A 14,893-nucleotide genomic window follows, 5' to 3' on the forward strand; every position below is an offset into this window, starting at 1 on the left:
CCAAGACCCTTTTAGGGCATCTGTGAGGTTAAAACAATTTTCATGATAATACTAAGGTGTTGTTTGCCTTTTTTATGGTGTTGCTATTTGCACTGATGGTGCAAAAACAATAGTAGTTAAACTGCTAGTGCCTTAGCATGAATCAAGGCAGTGGCACCAAACTATATCCTTTATCACCACACAGTCACTTTAAAAGAAAAAATGCCTGTTGCACTTAAAAATGCCTTTGATAATACAATACAAATCATTAGTTTTATTAAATCTAGTCTCTTGAATATAAGTATTTTAATATTCCATGAGATGAAATGGATAGTATGCATAAAGCACTTCTGCTGTATTTCAAAGTACAATGGTTGCGTTACAGAAAAGCAGGGATGCAACTGAGTTGCAAGCTAAAGTAGCTGTCTTTTTCACGTAACGTCATTTTTATTCCCATAAAAGACAGACAGACAGATTATGGTTATTCAGACTTGAGTATTAGCAGTCTTGGGTATTTTCAAGTATTTTCTCGAAAATGAATCAAGTAAGCATGGCACATCAAAGAAAACAATTGACAGAATTTGTTGTTCGTAATTCGATTCAAGCCTTCAAGTAAAAAATTAGAATTTTGGAAATCCGTATCCACCACTGTGAGCCTGACAGCTTCCCAGTAAAGACATTTCTCATGAAATAAATGATGATATTAATGAATATAAGTTTGATGCCATATAATAAAATTCATCATCACTTAGAAAATTTGCATTACTGAGTGAACCTATTTTCCAAACGACAAATGCATGTTATGAAATCATGCATGAATAAAAGATCCATCCAAAGTATAAGATATTCCATGAGATGAAATGGATAGTATGCATAAAGCACTTCTGCTGTATTTCAAAGTACAATGGTTGCGTTACAGAAAAGCAGGGATGCAACTGAGTTGCAAGCTAAAGTAGCTGTCTTTTTCACGTAACGTCATTTTTATTCCCATAAAAGACAGACAGACAGATTATGGTTATTCAGACTTGAGTATTAGCAGTCTTGGGTATTTTCAAGTATTTTCTCGAAAATGAATCAAGTAAGCATGGCACATCAAAGAAAACAATTGACAGAATTTGTTGTTAGTAATTCGATTCAAGCCTTCAAGTAAAAAATTAGAATTTTGGAAATCCGTATCCACCACTGTGAGCCTGACAGCTTCCCAGTAAAGACATTTCTCATGAAATAAATGATGATATTAATGAATATAAGTTTGATGCCATATAATAAAATTCATCATCACTTAGAAAATTTGCATTACTGAGTGAACCTATTTTCCAAACGACAAATGCATGTTATGAAATCATGCATGAATAAAAGATCCATCCAAAGTATAAGATAAATAAATGGATTTTTATGTGACAGAATATGAAGTTTATTGCTATGGTTTCAAATTCTACTTTGCACTTAACTTTTAAGAAACTACCACGTGATGGTTTGAATGTGTCACCCAAAAGTTCATGGGTTAAAAATGTGATCCCCATTGTAACAGTGCTAAGGAAGTGGGTAATCAATTATGGTATTTTAAAGGTGGGGCCTTAAGAGATGATTGGATCATGATGACTATGCCTTCATAAATGGATTAATCCATTCGTGGAATAATGGGTTAATGGTTTAATGGATTACCATGGGTGTGGATTCTGGCCTTATAAGAAGAGCTCATGAAAATGCTCTGGCCAGTTTCACCATGTGATACCCTCGTTTCCAAAGGACTCTGTAGAGTTCCCACCAAGAAGAAGGCTGTCGCCAGATGAGTTTGCTGGCTGTTGACTTGCCAGCCTCCAAAACTGTAAGAAATAAACTTCATTTTTTTTATAAATTATTCAGTTTCATCACTATGTTATAAGCAATAGAAAACGGACTAATACATACCACTTGCTGAGTTTTGGTATAGTGCTAAAGAAGAAAATGGACAGTGTCTGAAAAGGCTATTAACTATTTCTTTTCTTTTAAACTACATGTCTGTATGAGGTCAGACTGTCTTTATATCCTTCGATCAAAACATCATACCACAACAGACTGAATGCAAAAACAGATATAGAACTCTTCCTAATAGTTCTAAATTTTTTTTTTATATGGAATATTCTGAAAACTTTTTCTATTGGGTGTTTCTGAAATCCATATCAATGTATATGCAACAATGTGATGATTTGGCCTTTCAGGAACATACATACATTATTTAACCATAAAACAAATTTGTGTAATAACAAACGTAGTGTTAGTCTAAATAATATCATAGACACATTTATGAAGAAAATATGCAAATGACTTTACCATGGCAAAAATGACAATTGGATGTCCTGTCTAGCGTACTCTTCTAGGTTATCTCCAACTTTTATTGTTGTTGTGCTATATTACAAGACCGTAAGTTATAGAAAACTGTTAATTCTGCAATTCAATTTTTGTTCATAGACATCATAGAAATAAAAACCATGTCTCATGGGGGGAAAAAAAAGAATCCAGTTATCTTCTATTAAGCCAGATTTTAAAGAGATTTGCAGAAATTTTTTTTAAAGCTACTCTTTGCAGGGCCGACCCATGGCTCACTTGGGAGAGCGTGGTGCTGACAACACCAAGTCAAGGGTTAAGATCCCCTTGCCAGTCATCTTTAAAAAAAAAAAAAAAAGCTATTTCCATTAATATTTTATTTTGCAGAATACAGTTATTTCCATAAACAATGTTATTTATGTTAACATAATAATTTTTAGTTTTTGAACCAAGTAATAAATACATATTTCAAAATTATCTATTTTAACTTCCAACATGATAAGTATTGATAGATATAAGAATTGTTGGGGGTCTAAGTAATTTTTAAGAGTATAAACAGCTCCTGAGACCAAAAAGTTTGAGAACTGCTGGTCCAGGCTGGTGATTTTAGATAATTAAGAACTTGGACCTCATAGCGGGTACCAGCATGAAAAGAAGCTGTGCCTGGGAACCAGGCAGGCCCATGTGTCACAGTGGGTGCAAACAGTGCGCTGCTCCAGGGCCATCGACCTCCCAGATACCCAATGCTATGTAAGCATGCATGGCTGTAAAGTCTGCCACCAGAGACACGGATTTAGCTGAAATGACCGAGCTTAAAACCTGAAATGACTAGGAAACCTGGACTTGTCTAGATTAATTTTTCTGTCACTAGGTAAAAATGGGGACATAAGAGAGGCACGCCTCTTCAATTATTGAGAAACAAAAAAAGTTGTATTGCTTGCAGACATTTTACAGCTTTGAAACCTCTTGTCCTCTAGAATCACTGGCAGCCCCCAAGCAGACGCTAAAAGACATCTGGGTAGAGATGATGTGGGGCCTTCCTGCCTGGAGGAAACAAGACTACAAGTGCTCAACATTCTCTCCCAGATCCTCAGAATTCTACATGTTTTCTTATTTGATATTGCCCAAAACCCCATCAAACAGGTAAGACAGGTGTGATTACTGCCATACAAAGAGAATGAGAGAGAGAGAGCAAGACCCAGGAGACACAAGTGTACCAGAGGTAGTCAGGGTGGCAGATCCACCAAGAGCCCCATTAATTAAACAGAAAATGTGTGATCCCCTTGTGACTGGAAGGCTTGTGAAATAGTTAATCTCCTCTCACTTCTGGTGAACAAATGTTCACTTCATACCTATTAAGAACAGAGAGAATATTAACATAAATGAGGCTGGTCTCCACCCTCACGAGACCGTCAGTTCAGGTGGGATGGAGAGTATGCTTCACTAAAAGTAGAATAATGTGCTGTAGGAATACAGGGTAAAGAGGAACTAATTTTGACATTAGGAGTCCCACAGAAGCTCTCTCCAGTGAAGGCTCCCAACTCTCAGTTCTGGGTGAAATAGAAGCACGGGAACACTTCTCTGTAAGCCTCCTTCTAATGGTGAGACTGACCACTGAGTTTGTTTTAAGACTCACACCAGTTCTCATGGAATCTAGCAGAACACAGTTCTTTCCACTCTTTGTCGTTGGGGAAACCTTCACAGAACTTCACTGAAACCCATCATTCACAGCCCACAATGACTTTGGTGCCCGAAGCAATTGGTACAAGTGACTATTATTCTTTCATGGTCATGAAAATTGGCAGGAAAGTAATGTATTTTGCATGGGGAAATAACAATTTGTTAAACCAAATTTCCCCAGCAACATGTCTATTTCCTAGGAGGACCCAAGGCTTTGTGACCTTGGCTGCTAAACAGAGTGTATTCCTTTCCTGGTATGAGTTACTATTTCCCAAGTCCATCTCCCTACACCCACCAAGGGTAATCAGCTGCTTTGTATTCTGAAAATATGCCTCCCAGCTGCTTATCCCACCCAAAGATTGCTATTCTGCTGCTTTTCCAAATGCAATTAATATTAAAGCTGTGAGTGTCATAGATGACTGATTGTATTAAGCTTTATATTTGGGTCCTGGACACAGTAAATAAATCACAAATTTTTCTTTTGTTCACTAAGGCATAATTTGTGTTAGGAACTTCAGTCAGTCACCAGAAAATATATTTTTCAACAGCTGTTACATTTTATATATTGATTTACCCTATGCATCCACCCCCACCTCAACTCTCCACCCCCCATGGAAGGAAAAAAACCCGAACTTGGTAACACAGTGAAATGAAAAACGTATGCCCATGGTTAACAATATACAAAAAGAGCACTATATACATCTGTAAAGAAATAGAAAAGAAAAGATAACAGGCTCTAGTATTTTACATTAAATAAATATTGGATTCCCCAAAGGTGTGAACTATGGTTTAATAAATGGAAGGAAAGAACTTCTAAGAATGGTGCCCTCTTTCTCTAGATGTGTGAAAATCTAAATGGTTTATTTATACAGACTGCTATGTATTGATTTCATTACATTGAATATTATGTGATGCAGTAAAACCATTAAATATATTCTGATTTTGGGATATTCTGTTTGGTGCTAAAATAACTTCTAATTTTGCAGGTTATTATAAAGCAATTCTATCAAAATGGAATTATGTAGTTGAGCTATAGTTGACTATTTGGTTCCAGCCCAGAGAGAAGTAGTCCACAGAGACTGTGGTAAATGACAATTCTGTGAGATACAACATTCTTATCTTATGGATTGTCTATAAGAGAAATTAAGGGTCTTCTTCCTCTGGGATGAAGAGGAAGAAGCCACCACACTAACACCTACTCAGGGCATGAATGAGAAAAATGTCACAGATGTAGAACTCCTTTGGAAGAATCTGGAAGTACCAATTTAGTTAGAGAGAATGGGAGCTCTATGGGGGTGGAGACCATGCTTATATTGTTCATCATTTTATTCCCAGAGCCCAACATAATTTTATATATGAGTTTCTCAATAAATATCTGTTGAGTAAATAAATGAAAGGAACAATTTAAAAGGCAGGACAACAAATCAGAACAGCTCATTGGCTCAGATGAACCCTGAAGAACAGGAGGTAAGGCAGGAAATATGCTACTGAACTCTGACCAAAGACAAAGAGGAAATTCTAAAAGCAGCAAGAGAAAAATGTCAAGGCACCTAAAAGGGAGCCCCCATCAGACTAACAGCAGACTTCTCAGCTGAAACTCCATGGGCCAGAAGAAAATGGGATGATATATTCAAAGCTCTCAAAAAATACCCTACCAGCCAAGAATACTATACCCAGCACAGCTGTCCTTCAGAAATGAGAGAGAAATAGTGTATTTCCCAGACAAACAAAAACTGCAGGAGTTCACCATAGCACAGCCAGCCCTGCAAGAAATTCTCAAGAAAGTCCTGCATCTGAAATCCAAAAAATGATAATCACTACCATGAATACACAAGAAAGAACAAAACCCACTGTCAAAACAAAAATGCAAATGAGAAAGAAAAATTATATTTCATCACCTCAAAAAACCAACAGACACTGAAGGCAAACAATAAAAGTGGAAGAAAGGAACAAATGATATTTAAAACATCTAAACAAAAAGTGATAAAATGTCAGGAATAAGACATACTTGTCAATAAGAACCCTAAATGTAAATGGATTAAACTCCCCACTCAAAAGACATAGATTGACTAATTGGCTTAAAAAGCTAGACCCAACTATATACTGTCTTCAAGAGACTCACCTCACCTGTAAAGACACAAACAGTGACTAATACTAAAGGGATAGAAAAAGATACATCACACAAATGGAAATCAAAAACTAGCAGGAGTAGCTATTCTTATATCAGATAAAATAGACTTTAAACCAAAAGCCATATAAAGAGACAAAAAAGGCCACTGTATCATGATAAAGGGATCTACTCAGCAGGAAGACATAATGATCATAAATATGAAAACTAATTGGTATCAGATACTAAAAGTTCTTGTAAGTTGTTGAAAGTGTTAGTTCTGGGAATAGCATTTTTATATTTTTCAAATTGATTTGTCTTTTAGACAAACTACAACTATCATAAATATGTATGCACCCACTACCAGAGCACCCAGTTATATAAAGCAAACACTATTAGACCTAAAGAAAGAAATAGACCCCAATATGATAATAGTGGTGGCCTGGCTATCCCTCTTTCAACATTGAACAGATCACTTAAGCAACAATCAATGGAGAAACACAGGATTTAAACTCTTCTTTAGACCAATTGGACCTAGGGCAGATATCTACAGAACATTTCATCCAACAACCACAGAATATGCGTTCTTCTCATCTTCACATGGAACATTCTCCAGGATAGATCACATGTTAGGTCACAAATCAAGGCTCAGCAAATTTTTAAAAATCTAAATCATTTCAAGTATCTTTTCAGATCACATGGATTAAAGCTAGAAATCAATAACAAGTGAAATTCTGGAAACTATACAAAGACATGGAAATTAAACAATAGGCTCCTGAATGACATATGGGTCCAGGAAGAAACTAAACAGGAAATCAAAAAACTTATTGAAGCTAATGAAAATAAAGACATATCTTACCAAAACCTGTGGGATACTGTAAATGCAATACTAACAGGGAAGTTTATAGCAATAAATGCTTACATCAAAAGAATAGAAAGACTTCAAATAAACAACTTACTTTTCAAAAAATTAGGAAAACAAGAATAATCCAATCCTCAAAGTAGTAGACAGAAAGAAGTAATTAAGATCTGAGCAGAACTAAATGAAATAAAGACCCAAAAACTGATATGAATGACCAATGAAAAAAAAAGTTGTTTTTTTGAGAAGATAAACAAAATAGACAAACCACTAGCTAGGTTAACAATGAGAGAGAGAAAGAGGGAGGAAGGAAGGGAAGGAGGGAGGGAGGGAGGCAGAAAGGGAGGGAGAGAGGGAAGGAGGGAGGGAGAAGACCCAATAACAAAAATCAGAAATGAAAAAGGAGACATTACAACCAATCATGAGAGAGAGAAAGAGGGAGGAAGGAAGGGAAGGAGGGAGGGAGGGAGGCAGAAAGGGAGGGAGAGAGGGAGGGAGGGAGGGAGAAGACCCAATAACAAAAATCAGAAATGAAAAAGGAGACATTACAACCAATACCACAGAAACACAATGAATCATGAGAGACTATTATAAACAACAATATGCCAACAAATTTGAAAACCTGGAGGAAATGAATGAATTTCTGGATACATACAAACTTCCAAGACTCAACCAAGAAGAAACAGAAAACATGAACAGATCAATAACAAGCAACAAGAATGAAGCAGTAATCAGCAGTCTCCAATAAAATAAAATCCCAGGACTGGATGGCTTTATTGCTGAATTCTATTAAGCCTTTAAAGATAAATTAATACCAATCCTTTCCCAACTATTCCAAATAACCAAAGTACAGTGCATTCTCCCAACCTCTTTCTATGAGGACAGCATCACCCTGATACTAAAACCAGACAAAGATACAACAAAAAAGAAAACTACAGGCAAATATCTCTGATGAACATAGTCTCAAAAATCCTCAATAAAATATTAGCAATTAGAATATAGCAACACACTGAAAAAATTATATACCATGATCAAGTGGGATTCATCCTAGAGATGTGAGGATGGTTCAACATATGCAAGTCAATAAATGTGATACACCACGTCAACAAAATCAAGGATAAAAACTATATGATTATCTCAATAGAGGCATGTTGCTCTGCCTCACACAGATTTGTCACCTCTTTTCCTATGGGTGACGGAGCCGCAAAAGGATTACTCAAAGCCCATCTCTTCTAAGCAATGAGAGACCCCCAAGGGGTTAATTTCCTGGAACCCTCAAGAGAGAGGCATTATTTCCTTTTTTTGAAATTAACCATGAACTGGGGTTCTTGCCCCACATTTATTCTCCAGACCAGGAAAAGAACATAGTTGAAGTTACGGCTAAGTGCAGCTTAACAATAAAGGCTGGTAACGTCAGTGAGATAACAAAGTGACACTCCATAATGCAATTTGCAAAAGGTTAAGTCGATCCACCAACAAAGCTTGATCTTAGCAAACACTGTTTTCCCTTCCTCAATTTCCCCAGCATTTTTATATATCAATCAAGTAACTTATCTGTCCTTGAGCCAGCAACCTTGCTGTGTTACAATTCTTTATCTTACAACAAAGACTTTAGCCTGGGGAAAGTTTCCTGTCTTTTGCAAGATTAACATGTCTATATGTGATTCCAAAAGGTTAGGCTAAACCTGGGACTACAGGGCTTTGGAGGCCCTGTGAAATACATTTGCTTTATAGTATACTCCACAGAGGCAGAAAAAGCATTTGACAAAATTCATCACCCCTCTGTGATAAAGGCTGTAAACAAATTAGGTATGGAATGAAAGTGTCCCCACACAATAAAAGCTATATATGATAAACCCACCACCAATATCATCCTGAATGGGGAAAAGCTGAAAGATTTTCTCTTAAGAACAGGCACAAGAAAAGGATGCCCACTCTCACCACTCCTATTTAACATAATATTGGAAGTACTACCAGAACAATCAGGCAAGAGAAAGAAATAAAGCACATACAGGTTGGAAAAGATGAAGTCAAACTGACCCTGTTGCAGATGGCATGACATGATAGAAAAACGTAAACTCTACCAAAAAACTCTTAGAGCTGATAAACAATTTCAGTAATGTTTCAGGATACAAAATCAACATCCAAAGATCAGTAGCATTTTTATACTCCAACAATGAACTAGCAGAAAAAGAAATCAAGAAAGTAAGCCCATGTACAATAGTCACCAAAAACAATAGAGTACCTAGGAATCAATTTAACCAAAGAGGTGAAAGATCTCTACAACAGGAACTACAATTCACTACTGAAGGACATTAAAGAGGACACAAAGAGGTGGAAAGACATTCTATGCTTTTGGATTGGAAGAATTAACATTGTGAAAATGTCCATACCACTCAAAAAGATCTACAGATTCAATGCAATTGCAATGTAAATACCAATGACATTCTTTACAAAAAATGGAAAAAGCAATCCTAATATTCAAATGAAACAACAAAAGACCCTGAATAGTCAAAGCAATCTTGAGCAAAATAATTAAATAAATAAAGTTGGAGGCATAACACTACCCAACTTCAAATTATACTACAAAGCTATAGTAACCAAAACAGCATGGTACTCACATAAACACAGACAATCAGACCAATAGAACACAATAGAGAAGCCAGAAATCAATGACATACAGCCAACTGATCTTTGACAAAGGCACCAAGAACATACATTGAGGAAAAGACTGCCTCTTCAATAAATCATACTGAGCAAATTGGACATCCATATGCAGGAGAATGAAACTAGACCTGCACTTCTTGCTATATACAATAATAAACTCAAAATGGATTAAAGACTTCATTGTAAGACCTGAATTATAAAACTATTAGGAGAAAACATAGAGGAAACACTTCAGGAAGTAGGAATGGGCAAAAACTTTATGAATAAGACCCCAAAAGAACAGCAACAAAAGAAAAAATAAACAAATTAGATTATATCAAACTACAAAGCTTCTGCACAGCAAAGGAAACTATCAACAAAGTGAAAAGACAACCTACAGAATGGGAGAAAATATTTGCAAACTATACATCCAACAAGGGATTATTATCCAGAATATACAAGGAACTCAAACAGCTTCACAGTAAAAACAGAAAAACAAAGAATCCAATTTTAAAATGGGCAAAAGAGCTGAACAGACATTTTTCAAAGGAAGACATACAAATGGCCAACAGGTACATGAAAAAATGCTCAACATCACTAATTATCAGGGAAACCAAAATCTCAATCAATGCAATAATCTCACCCCAGTTAGACTGGCTATTATCAAAAAGACTGAGAATAACAAATGCTGGTGAGGATGTGGAGAAAGGGGAACTCTTCTATACTGTTGGTGGGACTGTAAATTAGTACAGAAATCATGGAAAACACTATGGATGTTTCTCGAACAACTGCAGACATATCTACCATACAATCCAGCAATCCCACTTCTGGGTGTATACCCAAAGGAATGGAAATCATCATGTCGAAAGGATACCTACAGTCCCATGTTCATCTCAGCTCTGTTTACAATAGCCAAGATATGGAACCAACATAAATGTCCATCATTAGGTGATGAATAAGTAAAATGCAGTATGGACAATGGAATCTTACTTAGCTATAAAAAAGAATGAAATTCTGCCATTCACAGCAACATGGATGAGGTTGGAGAAAATTATGTTAAGTGAGATAAGGCAGGTGCAGAAAGAAATACCACACGTCCTTACTCATAAGTGGGAGCTAAGAAAGAGAGAAAGAGGAGAGAGAGAGGAGAGAGAGAGAGAAGAAAGAAAGAAAGAAAGAAAGAAAGAAAGAAAGAAAGAAAGAAAGAAAGAAAGAAAGAAAGAAAGAAAGAAAGAAAGAAAGAAAAGAAAAGAAAAGAAAAGAAAGACCACAATAACATGTTGAACTTTCAGAAGGAGAGAACAGACCTTGGTTACAAGAGGTGGGAGGGGGCAGACGGAGTGATTAGGGAGAAATTGGTTAAGGGACACAAAGAATAATTATGATTTGTAATAATGAACATTCTAATAATATTGATTAGATCATTGCATATTATACACAAATACTGATAGTCAACACTGTACCCCCAAAATATGTATAATCAATTATGATTCAATTTAAAAAACAGAAGAATTGTTACTTAATTTACACTCCATTCATGAAAGCATAGTGTATATGGCACTATTAAAATAACATACTAAAAATAAAATAAAGTAAGTGGCTAATGTGTTTTTAGAACATAATTTATTGAGATAAAATTAACCATTTTTTAAAATGAATAATTCAGTGGCATTTAGTACATTCACAATGTTGTGCAACCATCACCTCTATCTATCTCCAATATATTTTAATCATTCCAAAAGAAAACCCTGAACCCATTAAGCAATTTCTCGCTATTTCCCCCTTTCCACAGCCCCTAGCAACCACCAGTTTGTGTTATGTCTCTATAGATTTACCTGTTTTTCATATTTCATATAAACGGAATCATAAAATATGTGACTTTTTAAATCTGGTTTCTTATACTTAGCATAATGTTATTGAGGTACATTCACATTGTAACGTATAACAGTGTTTCATTCCCCTTATGGCTTAATAATATTCCATTGTACGTATATACCACAATTTGCTTATCCATTCATCCATTGATAAACATTTGGGCGGTTTCCACCTTCTCATTTTTGTGAATAATGCTGCTGTAGTATGTACATGTACTTGTTTGAGTATGCGTTTTCAATTCCTTTAGGTATGTACCTAAAAGTGAAATTGTGGGGTCATATGATAATTCTATGTTTAACTTTTTGAGGACATGTCAAACTGTTTTCCATAGCAGCTGAACCAGTTTACACTCCTACAAGCAATGTTCCAATTTCTTCACATCTTCACCAACATTTGCTATTTTCTGTTTTATTATTATAGCCATCCTAGTTGGTATGAGGTAATACTTCATTATGGTTTGATTCATGTCTCCCTAATCACTAATGATGTTGATTTTCATGCAATGATTAATGTTTTAAGTTACTAAATTTTGGAGTCATTTATTACATAACATTACCTACAGACAAAATTAGTAAGCAAAATCAGATAGTCCTGCCCTCATGTGGCTAACAATCTAGTCTAACTAAAAGGCCATACAAATGAAAGTAAAGTTAGAACTGTGGTTAGTGCTATAACAGAGAGGTCTTCAGCACTATGGGAGCACATGAAAGACCAAAGGTGGAATGTCAGGGAAGGATCCTCTGGAGGAATGCCCACTGAGCTAAGATCTAAGGATGAGAAGCATTTAACCAAAACAAGAGGAGAGTGAAAAGAGTGTGTAAAAATGCCTGTAAAGGAAGATGGCAAATAGGACGCATTGAATGACAGCTAGTCTGACCTAAAGAAGAGACAAAAGCTACAGGTTCAAGATGAGGCAGAAAGTACACATAGAGGCTGGACTATATAGGGCCTTGAAGGTCAAGTTAAGGAATTTTACCTCTGCCTGAGATCAATGGGATGTAATTAAAAGTTTTTAAGCAGAGTGGTGGCACAAAAACAAATTTATGTTTTGAAAAGATCAATGTCATTACAGGGTGGAAAATAGATTGGAGGGAAAAAAGAGAGTAAGTTGGAAAATCACTCAGGAAATTACTTTAGTAAGGGAAAAAGGTATGATTTGGTAGAAGTTGTAAACACAGCCAACTCTTGAACACCACCAATTTGAGCTACGCAGAGTCACTTGCATGCAAGTTTTTTTCAATAAATATATTGGAAAAAAATTGTTTAGGTATGTCATGCATTTAAGTAGCCTATCTAACAGCAGGCTGTTAGTAGTCTATTAGTAGTTAAGTAATTAAGCTCCCTCAGTGGGGCTCAAGGTTCGTAGTGTGACAAGTCTGGGAGTGAGGAGGAATGTACGATGTACTTAGGTAGTAGTTAAGTGGTCAAATTTTGGAGTAATCAAAAGTTATACTTGGATTTTCAACTAAGTGGGGGTTGGTGCTCCTAACCCCTGCATTATTCAAGGAATAACTATATAGAGAGATGAGAAAATTAAGAAGGTATCTTCTTAAAATCAATTGGTCTTAAAGATGGATTGTATAGAAGGCAAAACAAAATATCAAAGATGACATCTGGGTTTCTAGCTTGAGTAAATGGATACAAGATGGTGCTCCTCATTGAGAATGAGAGCACAGATTGAGGACTACTTTTGGGACAGATCTAGAATTTGGTTTTAGACATATGAGTTTGAAGTATCATCTAGTTAGAGCTATTAGGTAATAAGTGCACCTACAAGTCTGATGCTTAGATGAAAAGTTGGGTTAGAGACGCAAATTTTTGAATTGTGTACATGGTGGGAATAATTGAAGCCAAGCTGTGGATGAGGTCTCATAGGAAGAGAATGTAAAATATCTACAGAGGAAGGCCAGGACTGAGCCTTGAGGGACCAAATACTTGTATTTATTGGCTGTGTAGAGGACAAACCCGAAAAAGAGACTGACACAGGGCACTTGGAAAACTAAGAGTAAAGCTGAGAATTCACAGAAGACAGAAGAAAGTGTTTGAGATAGGCAGCAGTAGTCAGCAGCACAAAAGCTAATGAGAATTCAAGTTAAACAGGGCCAAAATATGTCTATGGATTTGTGACAATCAGAAACTTATGACCTCAGCAAGAGCAGTTTGTGTAGAGGGGGCAGGAGCCAGATTGGAATGAGCTGATAAATGAGTGGAAGGTGAGTAACTAACTACTAGAAGTACTGTGTTAGTTACAGCATCATCTTCTTGAGCTCATCAAAGCCAACCACTCCCAAGCCAACCAGTCAGGGTCTGTTCTGAGATTTCCTTCCAGCAACCCATTCTGAGTCCAGCCTAGCCTGGGCCTGTGTGGAGGCTGAAGGAGAATCTCACACCCAGATTCACAGAGCAGAAGACTGCCCATTTCCTGGAGGGGGGCGGGGAATAATTTTAGGATATTAGAGTATGAAGGGACATTGGTCTAAATATTCATTGAGCCTAAATAGAATCTGGTTAGATAGGGCACAGAAGCACCCTCCCCAAACATTGTCAGTCAAATAAATTACCTCAGTATACCAAAAGCTATCTAGACTCAAGAAAATTTCAGCCACTATTCATTCAATAAAAACTTATTGAACCTCATAACGCTATCCTAAGAGGTAAGGATGCACATCAAATAAGACATAGCCCCTTTCTGTGATGAATTCATAATTCAGAGAAGAAGATGGAGAAGTAGACCAATGGTCACAGTGTGGAGTGATAACTGTTCCGAGACAGCAAACACAGGGGATGGGTGACTAAATCAGACTGGAGTTTCAGGGGAGGCTCCTGAGAAGACATCCTTGTTGAATGGCATTGTGAATGGTAAATAAAATGAGACAGGAGGATGAAGAAGCACAATAGGATGGTGAAAGGTATTCTAGGCAGAAACTACGGCTCGCGTAAGGGCTCAGAGACGTAAGACAGCACGGTGCATTGTGCAACTCAACACAGTGTATCAGAATGTGAAAGCAGAAGAGTTTGAAGAGGTAAGCCTGGGCCAGAGCATGAAGAACATTGTATACTAATGTGTTAGGCAAGAATTTTTTGGTTTCAAGTTATAGAAAAACAATTCAAATAGCCTAAACAACAAAATTTGGAATGCAGTGACTCAGTTACTAGAACATTTAAGAGGTAAATGAGTTTTCCAGCATGGTTGGTTACACGATTTAGCTGATCATCAGGAATCTCTCTTCAACTCGCACCTGACTCACACTGGCCTGAACTGGATCTTATGCCCATGCCTAGACGAATTTCTAATACTCTGATTAGCCAAGCCTGGGTCATGTGCCCACCCTTAGCTTCAGGGAATTCAGTCAGATCCACCCCATACTACATGTAGTAAGAGTGGAGCAAAACAAAACAAAAAAAAAAAAAAAAAAAAAAAAAAAAAAACAGTAGATGGC

At 36.6% G+C, this 14,893-nt stretch overlaps 1 pseudogene; it reads left to right on the forward strand.

Moving 5' to 3' along the window:
• Positions 1 to 529: 529 nt before the first annotated feature.
• Positions 530 to 14,893, forward strand: part of LOC103590839 — a 33,624-nt pseudogene continuing 19,260 nt past the window's right edge.

This window comes from Galeopterus variegatus, unplaced genomic scaffold (genome assembly GCF_000696425.1).
Source record: "Galeopterus variegatus unplaced genomic scaffold, G_variegatus-3.0.2 Scaffold883, whole genome shotgun sequence".
Taxonomy (NCBI): domain Eukaryota; kingdom Metazoa; phylum Chordata; class Mammalia; order Dermoptera; family Cynocephalidae; genus Galeopterus; species Galeopterus variegatus.